This window comes from Arachis hypogaea, chromosome 13 (assembly GCF_003086295.3).
Source record: "Arachis hypogaea cultivar Tifrunner chromosome 13, arahy.Tifrunner.gnm2.J5K5, whole genome shotgun sequence".
In the NCBI taxonomy this organism is placed as follows: Eukaryota; Viridiplantae; Streptophyta; class Magnoliopsida; order Fabales; family Fabaceae; genus Arachis; species Arachis hypogaea.
In genome coordinates, this window is record NC_092048.1 from 109,450,926 (window position 1) to 109,473,915 (window position 22,990).

General features: G+C 39.2%; 1 non-coding gene across 1 annotated transcript; it reads right to left on the reverse strand.

Moving 5' to 3' along the window:
• Window positions 1–19,222: 19,222 nt before the first annotated feature.
• LOC112739015 (small nucleolar RNA R71) lies at window positions 19,223–19,326 on the reverse strand. Its single transcript, XR_003169957.1, has one exon. It is a non-coding gene; the product is annotated as a small nucleolar RNA R71 (small nucleolar RNA).
• Between the last annotated feature and the right edge of the window lie 3,664 nt (window positions 19,327–22,990).

Genomic DNA, 22,990 nt, shown 5'->3' on the forward strand with positions numbered 1-22,990 from the left:
ATCCTTCCAGTGAAAACTACGCTCACGCGCTCTGTCACAGCACGGCTAATCACCGGTTGGTTCTCGATCCGGTTGGAATAGGATTTACTATCCTTTTGCGTCTGTCACTAACGCCCAGCCTTCAGGAGTATGAAGCTCGTCGCAGTCATTCAATCCTTGAATCCTACTCGGAATACCACAGACAAGGTTTAGACTTTCCGGATTCTCATGAATGCCGCCATCAGTTCTAGCTTATACCACGGAGATTCTGATTAAGAGATCTCAGAGATACTCATTCAATCGGATATAGAACGGAGGTGGTTGTCAGGCACACGTTCATGGTTTGAGGAAGGTGATGAATGTCACGGATCATCACCTTCATCACAGTTAAGCGCGAATGAACATCTTAGATAGGAACAAGCGTGTTTGAATGGAAAACAGAAATACTTGCATTAATTCATCGAGACACAGCAGAGCTCCTCACCCCCAACAATGGGGTTTAGAGACTCATGCCGTCAGAGAATACAAAGTTTAGATCTGAAATGTCATGAGATACAAAATAAGTCTCTAAAAGTTGTTTAAATACTAAACTAGTAGCCTAGGTTTACAAAAATTGGATAAACTATGATGGATGATGCAGAAATTCACTTCTGGGGCCCACTTCTGTGTGCTGGGGCCCACTTGGTGTGTGCTGGGGCTGAGACTTAAGCAATTCACGTGCAGAGGCCATTTGTGGAGTTGAACGTCAGTTTTTGTGCCAGTTTGGGCGTTCAACTCCAGTTTTTGATCCTTTTCTGGCGCTGGACGCCAGAATTGGGCAGAGGACTGGCGTTGAACGCCAGTTTACGTCGTCTATTCTTGCGCAAAGTATGAACTATTATATATTGCTGGAAAGCCCTGGATGTCCACTTTCCAACGCAATTGGAAGCACGCCATTTCCAGTTCTGTAGCTCCAGAAAATCCACTTTGAGTGCAGGGAGGTCAGAATCCAACAGCATCAGCAGTCCTTTTTCAGCCTGAATCAGATTTTTGCTCAGCTCCTTCAATTTCAGCCAGAAAAATACCTGAAATTACAGAAAAATACACAACTCATAGTAAAGTCCAGAAATATGAATTTTTCCTAAAAAGTAATAGAAATAGACTAAAAACTAACTAAAACATACTCAAAACTATATGAAATTATCCCCAAAAAGCGTATAAAATATCCGCTCATCACAACACCAAACTTAAACTGTTGCTTGTCCTCAAGCAACTAGACAAATAAAATAGAAGACTAATAGGTTGAGAAGCAATAATATCTCGGAGTTTTTGATTGAAGCTCAGATCCTAATTAGATGAGCGGGACTAGTAGCTTTTTGCTTCTGAACAGTTTTGGCATCTCACTTTATCCATTGAAGCTCAGAGTGATTGGCATCTATAGGAACTCAGAATTCAGATAGTGTTATTGATTCTCTTAGTTCAGTGTGATGATTCTTGAACACAGCTTCTTTATGAGTCTTGGCCGTGGCCCTAAGCACTTTGTTTTCCAGTATTACTACCGGATACATAAATGCCACTGACACATAACTGGGTGAACCTTTTCAGATTGTGACTCAGCTTTGCTCAAGTCCCCAGTTAGAGGTGTCCAGGGTTCTTAAGCACACTCTTCTTTTTGCTTGGACCTTGACTTTAACCGCTCAGTCTCAAGTTTTCACTTGACACCTTCACGCCACAAGCACATGGTTAGGGACAGCTTGGTTTAGCCGCTTAGGCCAGGATTTTATTCCTTCGTGACCCTCCTATCCACTGATGCTCAAAGCCTTGGGATCCTTTTCATTACCCTTGCCTTTTGGTTTTAAGGGCTATTGGCTCTTTGCTCTTGCCTCTTGGTTTTAAGAGCTTTTGGCTTTTTCTGCTTGCTTTTTCTTTTTCTTTCTATAATTTTTTTTTTTGCTTTTTTTTTTTCTGCAAGCTTTGTTCTTTGCTGCTTTTTCTTGCTTCAAGAATCATTTTTATGATTTTTTAGATTATCAATAACATGTCTCATGTTCATCATTCTTTCAAGAGCGAACATATTTAACAGTCTTAAGCAACAAATTCAAAAGACATATGCACTGTTCAAGCATTCATTCAGAAGACAGAAAGCATTGCCACCACATTTAACTAATTAGAATTTCTCTTATTAAAACTCGAAATTTTATTGCCTCTTATTCAAAAGATCTACTACTTTATTCATGTTTGCTGATGATGAGAAAAATAAACTATAGCTTAATTGGGAATAAAATAAAAATAGACACTAATTACTACTAATGATCATGTAATGAAGACACAAACATAGATAAGCACTTAACATAGAGAAAACGAAAAACAGAGAAAGTAAGAACAAGGAACGAGTCCACCTTAGTGATGATGGCATTTCCTTCTTGAGGAACCAATGATGTTCTTGAGCTCTTTTATGTCTCTTCCTTGCCTTTGTGGTTTGATTCCTAGTGATTTTTTTGTATTTCTATCCTCAGTTGCTTCCAATAATTATGTGGAGGGAAGTGCATCCCCTGAAGTATCTCAGGGATCTCTTGATTTGCAGCCACATGTTCTACCACTGAGCTATAGATCCTTCACATAATTGTTTTACCACACCAAACTTAGAATGTTGCTCGCCCTCGAGCAAAAGAAGAGGGAAGGTGGGGATCCTGTGGGGTCCACAGATCTTGAAATGATCCTGTGAGGTTCACAGATCTTGAGGTGTCAAGGCGTTTACATCCCTGCACCAATTTGGGCATGCAAAATGCCTTTGCACACAACTCTGGGCGTTCAGCGCCATGCTGGTGCCCATTTTGGGCGTTCAACGCCCATTTACTAGCCATTTCTGGCGTTGAACGCCAGAACCATGCTTGTTCTGGGCGTTCAGCGCCAGGATGTTGCCCATTTTGGGCGTTCAGCGCCAGAACCATGCTCTGTTCTGGCGTTGAACGCCAGACAGGTGCTTCCTCCAGGGTGTGATTTTTCTTCTGCTGTTTTTGATTCCGTTTTCAATTTTTAATATTTATTTTGTGACTCCACATGATCATGAACCTAATAAAACATGAAAAATCATGAGAATAAATAAAAATTGGGTTGCCTCCCAACAAGCGCTTCTTTAATGTCCTTAGCTGGACTTTGCTGAGCTTTTAATCTAGCTTCAGCCTTGAGCATTCTTGCTCAATGTTGCCTTCAAGATAATGCTTGATTCTCTGTCCATTGACAATGAACTTCTTATCAGAATCAATATCTTGAAGCTCCACATAACCATATGGTGATACACTTGTAATCACGTATGGTCCCCTCCACCGGGATTTCAGTTTTCTGGGGAATAGCCTGAGTCTAGAGTTAAACAACAGAACCTTCTGTCCTGGTTCAAAGATTCTAGATGACAGCTTTCTGTCATGCCACTTTTTTTATTTTTCTTTATATAGCTTGGCATTTTCGAAAGCTGTGAATCTGAACTCCTCTAGCTCATTTAGCTGGAGCAATCTTTTTTCTCCTGCTAATTTGGCATCAAAGTTTAGGAATCTGGTTGCCCAGTAGGCCTTATATTCCAGTTCCACGGGCAGGTGGCATGCCTTACCATACACGAGTTGGAATGGAGAGGTCCCTATAGGGGTCTTGAATGCTGTTCTGTAAGCCCACAGAGCATCATCCTAGCTCCTTGCCCAATTCTTTCTACGGGTATTTGCTGTCCGTTCCAGGATTCTCTTTAATTCTCTATTAGAGACTTCAGCTTGCCCATTGGTTTGTGGATGATATGGTGTGGCCACTTTGTGGCGAATTCCATACCGAACCATGGCAGAGTAAAGCTGTTTATTGCAGAAGTGAGTGCCCCCATCACTGATTAACACTCTAGGGACACCAAACCTGCTAAAGATATGTTTCTGGAGGAACTTCAGCACTGTTTTAGTATCATTGGTGGGTGTGGCAATAGCCTCAACCCATTTTGATACATAGTCAACTGCCACCAGAATATAAGTGTTTGAATATGATGGTGGAAAAGGTCCCATGAAGTCAATTCCCCATACGTCAAACAACTCAATTTCCAAGATTCCTTGTTGAGGCATGGCGTAACCATGAGGCGGATTACCAGCTCTTTGGCAACTGTCACAATTACGTACAAACTCTCGGGAATCTTTATAGAGTGTGGGCCAATAGAAGCCACATTGGAGGACCTTGGTGGCTGTTCGCTCACCTCCGAAATGGCCTCCATATTGAGATCCGTGGCAATGCCATAGGATTCTCTGTGCTTCCTCTCTGGGGACACACCTACGGATAATTCCGTCTGCACATCTCTTAAAGAGATAGGGTTCATCCCACAAGTAGTACTTTGCATCAGTGACTAATTTCTTCTTTTGTATTCTATTGTACTCCTTGGGTATGAACCGTGCAGCTTTATAGTTTGCAATATCGGCAAACCATGGTGCTTCCTGAATGGCAAATAGATGCTCATCAGGGAACGTCTCAGAGATCTCAAGAAAGGGGGGGACGTCCCTTCCACTAGCTCTATCCGGGACAGATGATCAGCCGCTTGGTTCTCTGTCCCTTTTCTGTCTCTTATTTCTATATCAAACTCTTGCAGAAGCAATACCCATCTGATGAGCCTGGGTTTTGAATCCTGCTTTGTGAGTAGATATTTAAGAGCAGCATGGTCAGTATACACAATCACTTTTGATCCTACTAAGTATGATCTGAACCTGTCAATGGCGTAAACCACTGCAAGTAGTTCTTTTTCTGTGGTTGTGTAATTTTTCTGGGCATCATTTAGAACGTGACTGGCATAATAAATGACATGCAGAAGCTTGTCATGCCTCTGTCCCAATACTGCACCAATGGCATGATCACTGGCATCACACATTAACTCAAATGGCAATGTCCAGTCTGGTGCAGAAATGACTGGTGCTGTGACCAGCTTAGCTTTCAGCGTTTCAAACGCCTGCAGGCATGCTGTGTCAAACACAAATGGCGTGTCAGCAGCTAGCAGATTGCTTAGAGGTTTTGTGATTTTTGAAAAATCCTTTATAAACCTCCTATAGAATCCTGCATGCCCCAGAAAGCTTCTGATTGCCTTAACATTGGCAGGTGGTGGTAATTTTTCAATTACCTCTATTTTTGCTTGATCCACCTCTATTCCCTTGTTTGAGATTTTATGCCCAAGAACAATTCCTTCAGTCACCATGAAGTGACACTTTTCCCAGTTTAAAACTAGGTTGGTTTCTTGGCATCTTTTCAGAACAAGTTTCAGGTGATCAAGACAGGAGCTGAATGAGTCTCCATATACTGAGAAGTCATCCATGAAGACTTCCAGAAATTTTTCCACCATGTCAGAGAAAATAGAGAGCATGCATCTCTGGAAGGTTGCAGGCGCATTACATAGCCCAAATGGCATCCTTCTATAAGCAAACACTCCAGATGGGCATGTGAATGCTGTTTTCTCTTGATCTTGGGGATCCACTGCAATCTGGTTATAGCCTGAATAGCCATCCAAAAAGCAGTAATAATCATGACCTGCTAGTCTCTCTAGCATCTGGTCTATGAATGGTAAAGGAAAATGATCCTTTCTGGTGGCTGTATTGAGCCTTCTGTAGTCAATACACATGCGCCACCCTGTAACTGTTCTTGTGGGAACCAGTTCATTTTTTTCATTATGAATCACTGTCATGCCTCCCTTTTTTGGGACGACTTGAACAGGGCTCACCCAGGGGCTATCAGAAATAGGATAAATAATCCCAGCCTCTAGTAACTTGGTGACCTCTTTCTGCACTACTTCCTTCATGGCTGGATTTAGCTGCCTCTGTGGTTGAACCACTGGTTTGGCATTATCCTCCAATAGGATTTTGTGCATGCATCTAGCTGGGCTTATGCCCTTAAGGTCACCTATGGACCACCCAAGAGCTATCTTGTGTGTCCTTAGCACTTGAATAAGTGCTTCCTCTTCCTGTGAATTTAAAGCAGAGCTTATGATCACTGGAAAAGTGTCACCTTCTCCCAGAAATGCATATTTCAAGGATGGTGGTAGTGGCTTGAGCTCGGGTTTAGGAGGTTTTTCCTCTTTCAGAAGAAAGTTCAGAGGCTCTTTCATGTCCTCTGAATCCTCCAAATCAGGCTGAACATCTTTAAAGATGTCTTCCAACTCTGATTCGAGACTCTCAGCCATGTTGATCTCTTCTACCAAAGAGTCAATGAGATCAACTTTCATGCAGTCTGTTGATGTGTCTGGATGCTGCATGGCTTTGACAGCGTTCAACTTAAACTTATCATCATTGACTCTCAGGGTTATTTCCCCCTGTTGGACATCAATGAGGGATCGTCCAGTTGCTAGGAAGGGTCTTCCTAGAATGAGAGTAGCACTCTTGTGCTCCTCCATTTCCAGCACGACAAAGTCAGTGGGAAAGGCGAATGGCCCAACTCTGACAATCATGTCCTCAATCACGCCTGATGGGTATTTAGTGGAACCATCAGCAAGTTGGAGACATATCCGGGTTGGTTTAACTTCTTCAGTTAAGCCAAGCTTTCTGATAGTGGATGCAGGTATCAGGTTGATGCTTGCCCCAAGATCGCATAAAGCTGTCTTGGTGCAATCACCTTCTAATATGCATGGTATCAGAAAACTCCCAGGGTCTTTAAGCTTTTCAGGAAAGCTTTTCAGAATGACTGCACTGCATTCTTCAGTGAGGAGAACTCTTTCTGTTTCTCTCCACTCCTTTTTATGACTCAAGATCTCTTTCATGAACTTGGCATAAGAAGGTATTTGCTCAAGTGCCTCTGCAAATGGAATCTTTATTTCAAGAGTCCTTAGATAATCTGCAAAGCGAGCAAATTGCTTATCCTGCTCCTCTTTCCGGAGTTTTTGAGGATAAGGTATCTTGGCTTTATATTCCTCAACCTTAGTGGTTAAAGAAGCCTTTTTAGAGGGGTTGTTATCAGCACTTGTGTGTGTCTGATCCCTCACTGGCAATTGAATGCCAGAGTCAGAAGCTGGAGTGACGTTAGACGCCAGCTCACTGTCTGTTCCTGGCGCCTGAACGCCAGGAATGTGCCCATTTTGGGCGTTCAACGCTGGATTCTCCCCCATTTGGGCGTTCAACGCCAGATTCTTGCCCATTTCTGGCGTTGAACGCCAATCCTGCCTTGTTTCTGGCGCTGAACGCCAGTTTTGGTCATGGTCTGGGCGTTCAGCGCCAGCCTTCCACCCATTTTCTGACTTTTTAGTGCCAGAATTATTTTTCCCTGGGCTCTTACTGTCCTCAGGTGAATCTTTGGTGGGTCGCTCATTTCTTGAATTTTTGATGCCTTGAGGTGGGGTATTTAATGTTTTCCCACTTCTTAATTGAACTGCTTGGCATTCTTCTGCTATTTGCCTTGATAGCTGCTGCTTTGTTTGCTTAAACTGTTCGTCCATATGTATATTAGCTATCCTTGTCTCCTGTAGCCTGTCTTTGAATTCAGCTAGCTGCTTTGTTAGAAAATCCAATTGCTGATTGAATTCAGCAGCTTGTTTTACAGTACTGAATTCAGCAGTTACTGTTTTAACCTCTTCATTCATGGAAGGGTTGCTGCTTAGATACAGATGCTGATTCCTGTCAACTGTATCAATGAGCTCTTGAGCTTCTTCAATTGTCTTTCTCATATGGATAGATCCACCAGCTGAGTAATCTAGAGACATCTGAGCTCCTTCTGCAAGCCCATAGTAGAAGATGTCTAACTGAACCCACTCTGAAAACATTTCAGAGGGGCATTTTCGTAGCATCTCTCTGTATCTCTCCCAGGCATCATAAAGAGATTCATTATCTCCTTGTTTAAAGCCTTGGATGTCCAGCCTTAGCTGTGTCATCCTTTTTGGAGGAAAATACTGATTCAGGAATTTTTCTGTCAGCTGTTTTCATGTTCTTATGCTGGCCTTAGGTTGGTTATTTAACCACCTCTTAGCTTGATCTTTTATAGCAAATGGAAACAGTAATAGTCTGTAGACATCCTGATCTATTTCCTTATCATGTACTGTGTCAGCAATTTGTAGAAATTGTGCCAGAAACTCTGTAGGTTCTTCCTGTGGAAGACCGGAATACTGGCAACTTTGCTGCACCATGATAATGAGCTGAGGATTCAACTCAAAGCTACTAACTCCAATGGAGGGTATGCATATGCTACTCCCATATGAAGCAGTAGAGGGGTTAGAATATGACCCCAGAGTCCTCCTGGACTGTTCATTTCCACTTATGTCCATGATGGATATATGGATATAACTTGGACTGATTTATCTTTTTATTTATTTTATTTTATAAGAAGTAAATACTTAAATAAAATAAAATAACTAAAAAGAATTTGAATTTTGAAATTAATTTTTTTTTCGTAAAAAAATTAAAAATAATTAGTTAATAAAAAAGAAATTTTTGAAAAAGAGGGAAGATATTTTCGAAAATTAGAGAGAGAGATAGTTAGTTAGGTAGTTTTGAAAAAGTTAAGAAACAAACAAAAAGTTAGTTAGTTAGTTGAAACAAATTTTGAAAAGATATTTTTGAATTTAGTGAGGAGAGAGAAAAACAATAAGATAGTACAAGATTTAAAATTTTTAGATCTAATGCTCCTTGTTTTTGAAAATTTTGGAGAGAAAACACCAAGGAATACCAAACTTAAAAATTTTAAGATCAAGACACAAGAAAAACTCAAGAACACTTTGAAGACTCACAAGAACACAAGAACATGAAGAACGAACACCAAACTTTAAATTTTTAGAAAACCAAACCAAAATTTTCGAAAACCAAAGGGAAATCAACAAGAAAACACCAAACTTAAAGTTTGGCACAGGATTTAATAGAAAAAATATTATTTATGAAAAAGAAGGTTTTGCAAAGAGTATAAAAGATTCTAACCCAATTACCAAGAACACAGATTAACGCTCTAGCCAAATGAGTTATGGAATTTTCGAAAATTTTAAGAAAGATTATTTTTGAAAACACCAAACTTAAAGTTTGGCACAGGATTTAACAGAAAAATTATTTTTGAAAAAGGTTTTTTTAAAAAATTATGATAGCCAATTACCATGAACATAAACACCACGTTCTAACTAACTGAGCTATAGATTTAAAGTGTTTTAACAAGGGATAAATAATAAAAGACTCTAAACCAAAAAGAGAAAATTTTTCCTAATCTAAGCAACAAAATAAACCGTTAGTTGTCCAAATACGAACAATCCCCGGCAACGGCGCCAAAAACTTGGTGCACGAATTGTGAATCACACTTTTCACAACGCGTACCACTAACCAGCAAGTGCACTGGGTCGTCCAAGTAATACCTCACGTGAGTAAGGGTCGAATCCCACGGAGATTGTTGGTTTGAAGCAATCTATGGTTATCTTGTAAATCTTAGTGAGGAAGTCAATTATGTTTATCAGTTGAATTGCAAATAAATAATAGAGCATGGAATAAAGGTTACTTGTTATGCAGTAATGGAGAATATGTTGGAGTTTTGGAGATGCTTTGTCTTCTGAATCTCTGCTTTCCTCTGTCTTCTTGTTCACGCACGCACGTCCTCCTATGACAAGCTGTGTGTTGGTGGATCACCGTTGTCAATGGCTACCTTCCATCCTTCCAGTGAAAACTATGCTCACGCGCTCTGTCACAGCACGGCTAATCACTGGTTGGTTCTCGATCCGGTTGGAATAGGATTTACTATCCTTTTGCGTCTGTCACTAACGCCCAGCCTTCAGGAGTTTGAAGCTCGTCGCAGTCATTCAATCCTTGAATCCTACTCGGAATACCACAGACAAGGTTTAGACTTTCCGGATTCTCATGAATGCCGCCATCAGTTCTAGCTTATACCACGGAGATTCTGATTAAGAGATCTCAGAGATACTCATTCAATCGGATATAGAACGGAGGTGGTTGTCAGGCACACGTTCATGGTTTGAGGAAGGTGATGAATGTCACGGATCATCACCTTCATCACAGTTAAGCGCGAATGAACATCTTAGATAGGAACAAGCGTGTTTGAATGGAAAACAGAAATACTTGCATTAATTCATCGAGACACAGCAGAGCTCCTCACCCCCAACAATGGGGTTTAGAGACTCATGCCGTCAGAGGATACAAAGTTTAGATCTGAAATGTCATGAGATACAAAATAAGTCTCTAAAAGTTGTTTAAATACTAAACTAGTAGCCTAGGTTTACAAAAATTGGATAAACTATGATGGATGATGCAGAAATTCACTTCTGGGGCCCACTTCTGTGTGCTGGGGCCCACTTGGTGTGTGCTGGGGTTGAGACTTAAGCAATTCACATGCAGAGGCCATTTGTGGAGTTGAACGCCAGTTTTTGTGCCAGTTTGGGCGTTCAACTCCAGTTTTTGATCCTTTTCTGGCGCTGGACGCCAGAATTGGGCAGAGGACTGGCGTTAAACGCCAGTTTACGTCATCTATTCTTGTGCAAAGTATGGACTATTATATATTGCTGGAAAGCCCTGGATGTCTACTTTCCAACGCAATTGGAAGCACGCCATTTCGAGTTCTGTAGCTCCAGAAAATCCACTTTGAGTGCAGAGAGGTTAGAATCCAACAGCATCAGCAGTCCTTTTTCAGCCTGAATCAGATTTTTGCTTAGCTCCTTCAATTTCAGCCAGAAAAATACCTGAAATTACAGAAAAACACACAACTCATAGTAAAGTCCAGAAATATGAATTTTTCCTAAAAGCTAATAGAAATAGACTAAAAACTAACTAAAACATACTCAAAACTATATGAAATTATCCCCAAAAAGCGTATAAAATATCCACTCATCAAGAATCTATATAAAAATAAAAATAAAAAACCATAAATAAAAGAAACCCAGGGTAGATTATTCTAAACAAGTATGTCTCAAAGCAGATGTTTAAATAGGAACAGCACAATGCTTAAAATTATTTTCCTATGCGAATTCATATATTTTTCTAACTATTAATATACAATTATTTTATCTGGAATAGCTTACTTAAAACCGTAAGTCTGAAACACGTAAGTAGAAGATATAACAATACAGCCATTATGTGCCCAGGAAAAAAGGATATAGCTATTTAATCAAATAACAAATCAATTATTCTTCATAAAAGCACTTATATCCTTCATTGTAAAACAGTCTAAGTGAAAAATCAGAGAGATGGAGACCAAAACAATGCCTTCACTCCTCAAGTCCCAAAGGGATAGAGTTAGAAATCCATTTCAGTAGGTATTAACCAAAGAGAAACAGAACTTCTTCTAAGATATAATGAACCGCACACCTATAGTTATAAAGATGATGCACTTTTTTTCCTTGGATATCCATTGAACTATAAGAGGCTTATAAGTTATAATTTTATGCTACTTCATGATTCGTAATAGTTAATGACTTTCAAAGGATATAATTTAATTAAAACTAATAGCTTTTAAGGAAGTATGGAAGTATAGGTACAAGTAAAATTTAGATAATAAAATAAAGAATTTAATTTTGATGGGCAGTCAGTGTAAAGTAGTTCTACACGTGCATCTATTTATGCATTGTCATGTGTAGTTATTTTTATATAAAGTTATTAATTGAAAACTGTTATTTATTGCCTTTTGTTTATTTCATCTCATTAGAGTGCAGTGGATGTTGATTCGGTACCACTCAGTTCATAAGACAACGTTGAAGATTCGGAACCACTGCACTTGTGATTGCGGTGGCAACAGTAGCAAGTGTGTGTCTGTAACGGCCGATGATATTATAAACCCAAGCTTTGAAACATCGAATGCAGCTTATAACTTGTATGTACATTATGCAAGGTGTGTCGGGTTTGGAGTTTGCAAGGGTGATACAACATGTGGAAAAGATGGAACACAACGCAGAAGGTGATTTTTTCGCAAGAAGGAAGGAAAGTGATTCGAGAAATACATATCTAATTCAAGTAGGAAAAGGGAGCATAGAGCGCTAACTCGCACTGGTTATGAAGCCTTGCTTGTGGTGTGTTTTGACACGAAAACTTTGATTTGGAGGGTTAAAAATTTAGTCGAGAAGCACAACAACGATCTTGTCCCACAATGCTTGGTACACCTAATTCCAGACCATTGAGGGTTGACTAAGGCATAAAAATCTCAGGCAAACACCATGCATGATCATGGTCTTCCAACCTCTAAAATAATGGGACTAATGGTAGGCCAAGTCGGTAGTTATGCCAATGTCGGGTTCACAAAGAAGGACCTGGATAATCACATTCAAAGAAGTCGTCATACAAAGCTCATTGGCGGGGATTCCACTGCAACGATTAGCTATCCAATTGGGAAAGCCGATGTCGACCCCATGGCCATGGCAAGGTACAGTGCTACTGATGAAGGTTGGCTGGCAAATTTATTTTGGGCAGACGACATTTGTAGGGCCGATTATCAGTGCTTTAGAGATGTGCTTGCATTCGATACAACCTATTAGAAGAATAAGTATAGAAGGCCGTTGGTAATCTTTTCGGGGTGTAACCATCACCACCAAACATGTATATTTGGCTTTGCTTTGGTAGAGGACGAACGAACGGCAACATATACGTGGTTGTTGCAAAACTTTCAGGAAGTCTTGCTGAACAAGTCTCCCAATGTTGTGGTCACAAATGGTGATGAGGCAATGAAGGCAGCAATTCAAGAAATCTTCTCAGCTACAACTCACCGATTATGTGGTCGGCACATTCAGAAGAATGTAACAGAAAACATAAAAAACAAAAATTTTGGATTCTAAATGATTGTGTCTACTACTATAATTTCTGACAGAGATTCCCGTTTCACTTCAAAATTCTGGGGTGCATTTTGGAGAGCTTTCGGAACCCGTTGAGCTTAAGTACAGCTTACCATCCTCAAACCGATGGTCAATCTGAAAGGGCAATCCAAACCCTAGAAGATATGTTGAGGACTTGTGTTCTGGATCAACCGGCAAGCTGGGATTGGTATATGCCAATACTGGAGTTTGTGTACAATAATAGCTACCATGCGAGCATCGGAATAGCTCCATATGAGGCTCTGTATGGGAGGAAATGTCAATCTTCACTATGCTGGTATGAGGCCAGGGAAAAGAGCTTGTTAGGGCCAGAATTGATAGCTGAGACTACCAAACAAGTTAAGGAAATCAGAGATAGAATGCTCACTGCTCAGAGCCGTCAGAAGAGTTACGCTGATCAGAGGCGAAAGCCCTTAGAGTTTGAGGAAGGAGACCATGCTTTCCTTAAGGTTACTCAAATAACAGGAGTAGATAGAGCGATTAAGACGAAAAAGCTGAATCCCCAATACATCAGTCCATTTCAGATTCTTGAGAGAGTTGGACTAGTGGCGTATCAGATGGCTCTATCGCCTCACCTGTCGAACCTGCACGACATGTTTCATGTGTTGCAGCTTTGGAAGTATACTCCTGATGCTAGCCATGTGTTAAAACTTGAATTGGTTCAGTTAAAGGAAGACTTGACTTTATCGGTGATCCCGGGTCAGGATTGATGACATGAGTATTAAGAAGTTGCACGGAAAAGAGGTTCCATTAGTGAAAGTGGCCCGGAGTCGAGCTGGTGTTGAGGAGCACACCTGGGAGCTTGAATCAGAGATGCGAGCAGACTATCCACACTTGTTTCCAGGTAACTAGATTCGAATTTTGTGGGAAAAATTTCCATTTAGGTGGGTAGAATGTAAAACCCGGTTAATTTATAGCTTATTAACCTATAAATTAAAATATATTCTAGAAAAGTGAGAAATGAGATTTTTATGGTTTGTTGTGGTAGAGAAATTCGAAACGAGAATTTCGACACCAATTTTAAAGAAAACGGCCCAAGATTGGGCCCAAGGCCCAGCCAAGCTTCGTTTAATTAATGAAGCTCAGCACTCTTTCTCCCTAAAACAAACACACACACGCTGGAAACAAAGAAAGGAAAAGGGGGGGGGGGAGATTGAAACCCTTGTTCCTATTCATCTCAATCTTCCATGGTTGATAACTTTTGATCCGGAGCTCCGATTGACGCACCATTTGCAGCTACGCGACCGCGGTGTTGAGCTTTACAAAAACCATACAAGCAATCTTGAGGTAAGCCATGTTTTCTTCTTCGAATTCCCATCCTTGATTTTTGAGTTTCTTAGGCAAAATGTTGAGATTTTGAGCTCCATTGTGTTATAGGATCAAATTAACTTGAAGGGAAGGCTTGCTCTAGCTCCCTTGGTCTTTGGGTAAGGTGAAATTCTCAACCCTAAGCTAAAGACTTGAGATTTTGTGTTTTAGTGATTAAGTTATTGTGTTTGGGTGTGATATTGTGCTTAGGCATTGTATATGTGTGTTTTGGAGCTTGATTGGTGATTTTGGAAGCTTTGGTGTGGAGCCCCAAGCTTGGAAAATGTGTTGGTGGAGTTTCGAAACCTTGGAAGTTGAATTTAAGAGTGTTCCGGGTTGAACGAGAAATCGGTCAAGGTATAGTTTCGGTTTCCTGTATCTAAAATATAATGTTGTGTGAAAACATAGGCTAGAGACCCTAAGATAGGAGTTGAATTATTAATGTTGTTGATGGATTCAAAAGAATTGTGTTGTTGTGTATATATTTAGTGGATTGTGGAATGTTGATCTAGTTGTTAGATAATTTGGATTGAGATGAGTATTTGAGTAGTGGTTGGATGATTGTGAATTATGATAATTGTTGGTGCAATATATGAAAGTTGTATGTGATGTGGGTTAATATGCTTAATGGATGATAATTGGTGAGGTTCTTATTGATGAACATGAGTTAAACGGGTGAGATTGATATATGTAGGTATATATGGTGAATGATAAATTTGGAATGTTTGATTGGGAATTGTGATATAAATTGTTGGTTACGAATTGGATCATTGAGTTAAGATTTGGTTAAGTGTGGAGGAATTTGTGGGTTGTTGATTAAATGAGGAATGGAAATGTTTGATATTGGAGTGGTTGAGTTTTGAATGGTTTTACATGAGAATTGGTAAATGTATGTTTGAAAATGCAGAGTTTATAAGTTTTGGTAAAACTGAAATTTTGATGAACTTTGACGGATCATATCTTGAGCAATTATTTTCAAAATTTGATGATTTTTATATCAATAAAAAGATAATTTTATAAACTTTAAAATGGTTTAAATTTGGTAGAAATCCGAATTTTGTGGAAGGATATATGATCGTTGGAAGTTTGGGCCAAAAATCTGAATTCTGCAACTTCTGCAGAATTTGTGATTTCTGGTTTGTGTGCGTACGCGCAGTCCTGTGCGCATGCACACTCTGCGAGAATTTGGTCCTGTCCATACGCACAGACTTGTGCATACACACACGCGAAGACAGGGCTGCTGGTGGCAGCGCTGTGATGAGCGGATAATTCATACGCTTTTTGGCACTATTTTTACATGGTTTTTAGTATGATTTAGTTAGTTTTTAGTATATAATTATTAGTTTTTAAATAAAAATCACATTTCTGGACTTTACTATGAGTTTGTGTGTTTTTCTGTGATTTCGGGTATTTTCTGGCTGGAATTGAGGGACCTGAGCAAAAATCTGATTCAGAGGCTGAAAAAGGACTACAGATGCTGTTGGATTCTGATCTCTCTACACTCGAAGTGGATTTTCTGGAGCTACAGAAGATCAATTAGCGCGCTATCAATTGCATTGGAAAGTAGACATTCTGGGCTTTCCAGCAATATATTTGATGGCCCAAACTGGTGTTCAAAGTTAGCCCAAGGAATTCTGGCGTAAAATGCCAGAATTTGCATAAAAGCTAGAGTTAAACGCCCAAACTGGCATCAAAGCTGGCGTTTAACTCCAAGAAAAGTCTCTACATGTGAAAGCTTCAATGCTCAGCCCAAGAACACACCAAGTGGGACCCAGAAGTGGATTTCTGCATCATTTACTTATTTCTGTAAACCCTAGGCTACTAGTTCATTATAAATATGACATTTTACTATTGTATTTAGAGGAATCTTTAGATCATTTTTGAGACTATCTTTGTATCACTTTGGATCTCTTGATCACGTTTTGGGGGCTGGCCATTCGGCCATGCCTGGACCTTCATCACTTTTGTATTTTCAACGGTGGAGTTTCTACAGCCCATAGTTTAAGGTGTGGAGCTCTGCTGTTCCTCATGAATTGATACAAAGTACTATTGTTTTTCTATTCAATTCAAGCTTATTCTTATTCTAAGATATTCACTCGCACTTCAACTTGATGAATGTGATGATCCGTGACACTCATCATCATTCTCACCTATGAACGCGTGCCTGACAACCACTTCTGTTCTATCTACAATAGCTTGAGTGTGTATCTCTTGGCCTCCTGGTTCACGACGCATGGTTGCCTCTCCTGAAAACAGAGCCCTCCATTCCGTGAGATCAGAGTCTTCGTGGTATAAGCTAGAATCAATTGGCAGCATTCTTGAGATTTAGAAAGTCTAAACCTTGTCTGTGGTATTCCGAGTAGGATCTGGGATGGGATGACTGTGACGAGCTTTAAACTCGCGAGTGTTGGGCGTAGTGACAGACGCAAAAGGATCAATGGATCCTATTCCAATATGAGTGAGAACCGACAGATGATTAGCCTTGCGGTGACAGCGCAGATGGACCATTTTCACTGAGAGGACGGACGGTAGCCATTGACAACGGTGATCCCCCAACATACAGCTTGCCATGGAAGCGAGTACGCATGATTGAATGAAGGCAATAGGAAAGCAGAGGTTCAGAAGGAACAAAGCATCTTCATACGCTTAATTGAAATCCTACCAATGAATTACATAAGTATTTCTATCTTATTTTCTGTTTTACTTATATTTTAATTATCAAAACCTCATAACTATTTGAATTCGCCTGACTGAGATTTACAAAGATGGCCATAGCTTGCTTCAAGCCGACAATCTCCGTGGGATCGACCCTTACTCACATAAGGTATTACTTGGACGACCCAGTGCACTTGCTGGTTAGTTGTGCAGAATTACAAAAGTGTGATTGTAATTTCGTGCACCAAGTTTTTGGTGCCGTTGCCGGGGATTGTTTGAGTTTGGACAACTGACGGTTCATCTTGTTGCTTAGATTAGGTAATTTTATTTTATTTTTAAAGCTTTTTATTTTCGAAAAATTTTCAAAAAAAAAATTATTCTATGACTTCAGAATTTTTAAGAATGAATTCTAGAGTTTCATGATGATCTGTTGAAGTCTGGCTGGCTGTGAAGCCATGTCTAATCTTTTGGACCGAGGTTTTAACTTATCATCAGAAGAGCTTGTTGATTTCTATCAATCTTGCTGTTGAATGTAATGATCTGCTAAAGCTTGGGTGGCCATTGGCCATGTCTAGTGTTTTGGACCGAAGCTTTCACTGAAAGCTTGGCTGGCTAGTAAGCCATGTCTAATTCCTGGACTGGAGTTCTAGATTAACATTGAATAATTCCTGGAATTCTCATTAAAAGTTTTGAATTTCTTTATTTTCCTTGTCAAAATAATCTTCGAAAAATTTTTTTTTAATAAAACCATAAAAAAACCAAAAAATTTTGTGTTTCTTGTTTAAGTCTAGTGTCAAATTTTAAGTTTGGTGTCAATTGCATATTTTTAAATTATCTTAAAAATTTTCGAAAAAATTTCATGCATTACATTCTTCATTGATCTTCAAGCTGTTCTTGATGATTTTCTTGGGTCTGGTCTTTAAATTCTCTTGTTTTGTGTCTTTTGTTGTTTCTCATGTGCATTCTCAATTTGTTAGTGCCTCTAATATGAAAACTTCTAAGTTTGATGTCTTGGATGCATTGTTGATTTGATCATAGTTTTCCATGATTAGTTTTATTTTATTATTTCTCATCATTATAAATTCAAAAAAATTTTCAAAATTATGTCTTTTCAAGTCAATAATACAGAGAATTGAAGATTCAGAACATACAGCAGAGGAATTACAGAGAAAAAGCTGGGCATTCAAAATGTCTAGTGAGGAAGGAAAACTGGCGTTTAAACGCCAGCCAGGGTACCTGGCTGGGCGTTAAACGCCCAAAAGGGTAGTACTTTGGGCGTTAAACGCCAGAATGATACCATTCTGGGTGTTTAACACCAGGATAGCATCAAGGAGGTAATTTTGTTTTCAATTCAAATCTTTTTCAATTTTGAAAGTTTTAAAACTAATTTTTCAAAATCTTATCTTTTCATATCCTCTCTTATCATTCATATTTTTTTCAAAATCAAATATTTTTAAATTATTTTTTAATATTTTCGAAAATCCTTACCACAATTAATGATTTGATTCAAAAAAAAAAATTTCAAGTTACTTGACTATTAAGAAAGGTTCAATATTTGAACTTTAGAATCATATCTTTTAAATTTCTTGTTAGCCAAGTCATTAATTTCCAATCATATCTTCTCAATCATATCATTAATTTAAAATTTTTTTAAAAATTGTTTTTCAATCATATCTTCTTAATAATATGTTCTCAACCACATCTTTTTCAAAATAATTTTCAATCATATCTTTTTGATTACTGATTTCAAAATATATTTCAAAATCACCTAACAACTTTCTCACTTTTAATTTTCGAAAATCCCTTCCTCACCTTCTTCTATTTAAGGACTAACACTCCTCCTCAATTAGCAATTCGGACTCTCTCCTTCTTCATATGTTTGAATTCTTATCTACCTACCTCATCCCTCTATTCCTATTTTCCTCTGACACCTCAAGGAATCTCTATACTGTGACATAGAGGATTCCTATTCTTTTTTGTTCTCTTCTTTTTCATATGAGTAGGAGCAAGGATAAGAACATTCTTGTTGAAGCTAATCCGGAACCTGAAAGGACCTTGAAGAGGAAGCTAAGAGAAGCTAAAGCACAACACTCTGAAGAGGACCTAACGGAATTTTTTGAAAAAGAAGAAGACGTGGCCAAACCCAACAACAATGGTGGAGATGCAAGGAAGATGCTTGGTGACTTTATTGCACCCTCTTCTGACTTCTGTGGAAGGAGCATCTCAATTCCTGCAATTGGAGCAAATAACTTCGAGCTTAAGCCTCAATTAGTTTCTCTAATGCAGCAGAATTGCAAGTATCATGGACTTCCATTGGAAGATTCTCATCAGTTTTTAGCTGAATTCTTGCAAATCTGTGGCACTGTTAAGACCCATGGGGTTGACCCTGAGGTTTACAGACTTATGCTCTTCCCTTTTGTTGTAAGAGATAAAGCTAGGACATGGTTGGACTCACAACCTAAAGAATGTCTGAACTCTTGGGAAAAGCTAGTCAATGCCTTCTTGGCAAAGTTCTTTCCACCTCAAAAATTGAGTAAGCTTAGAGTGGAAGTCCATACCTTCAGACAGAAGGAAGGCGAATCCCTCTATGAAGCTTGGGAAAGATACAAGCAATTGATTAGAAGGTGTCCTTCTGGCATGCTTTCAGAATGGAGCATCATATGCATATTCTATGATGGTCTGTCTGAACTGTCCAAGATGTCATTGGACAACTCTGCTGGTGGATCTCTTCATCTGAAGAAGACACCTGAAGAAGCCCAGGAACTCATTGAAATGGTTGCGAATAACCAGTTCATGTACACTTCTGAAAAAAATTCTGTGAATAATGGGACAACTCAAAAGAAAGGAGTTGAGATTGATACTCTGAATGGCATATTGGCTCAGAATAAAATATTGACTCAGCAAGTCAATATGATTTCTTAGAGTCTGTCTGGAATGCAAGCTGCAACAGGCAGTACTAAAGAAGCATCTTCTGAAAAAGAAGCTTATGATCCTGAGAATCCTATAATGGAAGAGGTGAATTACATGGGAGAACCCTATGGAAACACCTACAATCCTTCATGCAGGAATCATCCTAATCTCTCATGGAAGGATCAACAGAAGCCTAATCAAGGATTCAATAATAATAATGGTGGAAGAAACAGGTTTAGCAATAGCAAACCTTTTCCATCATCTTCTCAGCAACAGATAGAGAATTCTAAGCAGAGCCACTCTGACTTAGCAACTGTAGTCTCTGATCTATCTAAGACCACTCTCAGTTTCATGACTGAAACAAGGTCCTCCATCAGAAATTTGGAGGCATAAGTGGGCCAGCTGAGTAAGAAAATTACTGAAACTCCTCCTAGCACTCTTCCAAGTAATACAGAAGAAAATCCCAAGAGAGAGTGCAAGGCCATAAACATAACCAACATGGCCGAACCTGGAGAGAGTAAGGAGGACATGATTCCCAGTGAGAAAAATCTCATGGGATATCCTCTGAACGAAAAGAAGTTCCCCTCTGAGGAACCAAGGGAATCTGAGGCTCATACAGAGACCATAGAGATTCCACTAAACTTACTGTTGCTATTCATGAGCTCTGATGAGTATTCCTCCTCTAAAGAGGATGAAGATATTGCTGAAGAGCAAGTTGCTAAGTACCTTGGAGCAATCACGAAGCTGAATGCCAAGTTATTTGGTAATGAGACTTGGGAGGATGAACCTCCATTGCTCATCAATGAACGGAATGAGCCGACTCAACTGAAATTACCTCAGAAGAGACATGATCCTGGAAGGTTCTCCATACCTTGTACCATAGGCACCATGACCTTTGAGAAGGCTTTATTTGACCTGGGGTCAAGTATAAACCTCATGTCCCTCTCTGTAATGGAGAAACTAGGGATCCTTGAGGTGTAAGCTGCAAGAATCTCACTAGAGATGACAGACAATTCAAGGAAACAGGCTTATGGAATTGTAGAGGATGTCTTGGTAAAGGTTGAAGGCCTTTACATCCCTGCTAACTTCATAATCCTGGACACTGGGAAGAATATAGATGAATCCATCATCCTTGGCAGACCCTTCCTAGCCACAGCAAAAGCTATGATTGATGTTCACAGAGGAGAGTTGATCCTTCAAGTGAATGAGGACTGATGGTGTATTTTTGTGGAAAAACGAATTTCTCCAAAACACCCAAAACTAACCAGCAAGTGCACCGGGTCGCATCAAGTAATAATAACTCACGGGAGTGAGGTCGATCCCACAGGGATTGAGGGATTGAGCAATTTTAGTTTAGTGGTTGATTTAGTCAAGCGAATCAAGATTTGGTTGAGTGATTTGTGATTTGCAGAATTTAGATTGCATGGAAAGTAAAGGGAATGGGTAAATTGCATTGAATTTCAAGAGAACTGAAATTTAAAGTGCTGAATCTTAAAGAACAAGAAATTAAATGGCAGAAACTTAGAACGCAAGAAATGTAAATTGCAGAATCTTAAAGTGCAAGAAATGTAAATGGCTTGAATTGTAAAGGGAATTGGGAATTGGATTTGCAGAAATTAAACAAGGAAAAGTAAAATTGCAACAAGCAGAGAAGTAAAGGATGACTTAAATTTAACCAGATCTTAAAACAGAAATGTAAATGAGCTTGAAAGCAGTAAACAGAAAATTTAAAATTGGGATTTAGATCTCAGGACCCAAGAGACTAGATAACCAAGTCTAGATCTCAATGCCTTCCTAGATCCAACAAGAACAATTGCAAAGGAAATGTAAATTGCAAAGAAAGTAGATGAAGAAGCAATTAACCGAAACTGAAATTCAATTAAGCAGAGAATTAAACAAGATCCCAAGGTGAGATTGAAACAGAAGTTCTTCAATTCTCCACCCAAGATCCGAAGACAATTGTAATTGAAATTGAAAGCAAGAAAACTAAGAGGAAGGGAATTCAATTCTCCTTCCCCGAAACTTAGAAATTAAAATTTACTCAATACCAAAAGCACTCCGAAAACTCTTTATGAAAACTAAAAGGGAAAGCTCCCCGAAAAACTTAAATCCTATGCTATTTATACACTTTTTTCAAATGGTCTTCAAGCCTTCAATTGGGCCTTTGCTTATGGTGGAATTGGGTTGATAGAGGCCTTGGTTGATTGCTCTTGGAGTTTGGAGAAGAACCGAATTGAACCGGATTTGGAATCATTAAAGCTTGAGTAAAAGTTTGAGTAAAAGTTTGAGGCTAACTTTTACTCCAACTTTTCACATCAGCCACCCTTCTTTGCTAATACCAACATTGGGGCAAAAGTTAAGGGTCAAACTTTTGCTCCAACGTTGGCCTCCCCTTGCACACTCATGGCGCCAACGTTAGCCAAAAAGTTAGAGGCTAACGTTGGCGCAAACTTTTGCTCTCCAGGGTGTGTTGTTCATGCGCCAACGTTAGCCAAAAAGTTTGAGGCTAACGTTGGCGCAAACTTTTGCTCTCCAGGGTGTTGTTCTGTGATGCCAAAAGTTTGCCAAAAAGTTTGAGGCTAACTTTTGCTCCAGCTTTTTGCCCAAAAGTTTGCACAAAAGTTTGAGGCTAACTTTTGCTCCAGCTTTTCGCCCAAATGTTTGCCCAAAAGTTTGAGGCAAACTTTTGGTCAAGCTTTTTGCTCCCTGCTTCGTTTTCAATTAATCCAAAAGTTTGAGCTAAAGTTTGAGGCAAACTTTTGCTCAAACTTTTTGTCCTCTCTTCCTCCTAGCCATTCCTTCTTGCTTCAACCTTTCTCCAAGCTTTCTTCACCTATCATTAATCAACCAAACACATCAAAGCTATGCTCAAAATCATGAGATATTCATTCTTTCATAATATGTGACAATTATAGCATAAAACCTCATGAAATAGCATGAATTCATACATGGTTGATTAAATCAAAGGAAGCATGAAAATCTACCCAATTGGCTTGCTTATGGCTCAAGAAAGTGCATAATTCAATTGAAAACAAAAGAAAAAGGCTAGTGAAACTAGGCTAAGATGACTTGTCATCACAACACCAAACTTAAAGCTTGCTTGTCCCCAAGTAAGAATTGATTTATTGAGAAGAAAGAATGAAATGGAAGAGGGTGTTCATGCTAGTAGAGTGTTATTGGTAGTTCATGGGGTTTTATGTGGATATGTAAACACTCACCTCTTATTGACCCTTAAGCCTAGAAAGTCTCCTTCAAGCTTCAAGTAACATACTGCTATGACCTCTCATTATTCCTTTATCCTTGGCTATTATCTTGTTCATAAGCTTTATTTGAGTGTCATGTGTAGCAAGTTCATTTCCTTTTCTTTATACTTGACACATTATTCACTATAGA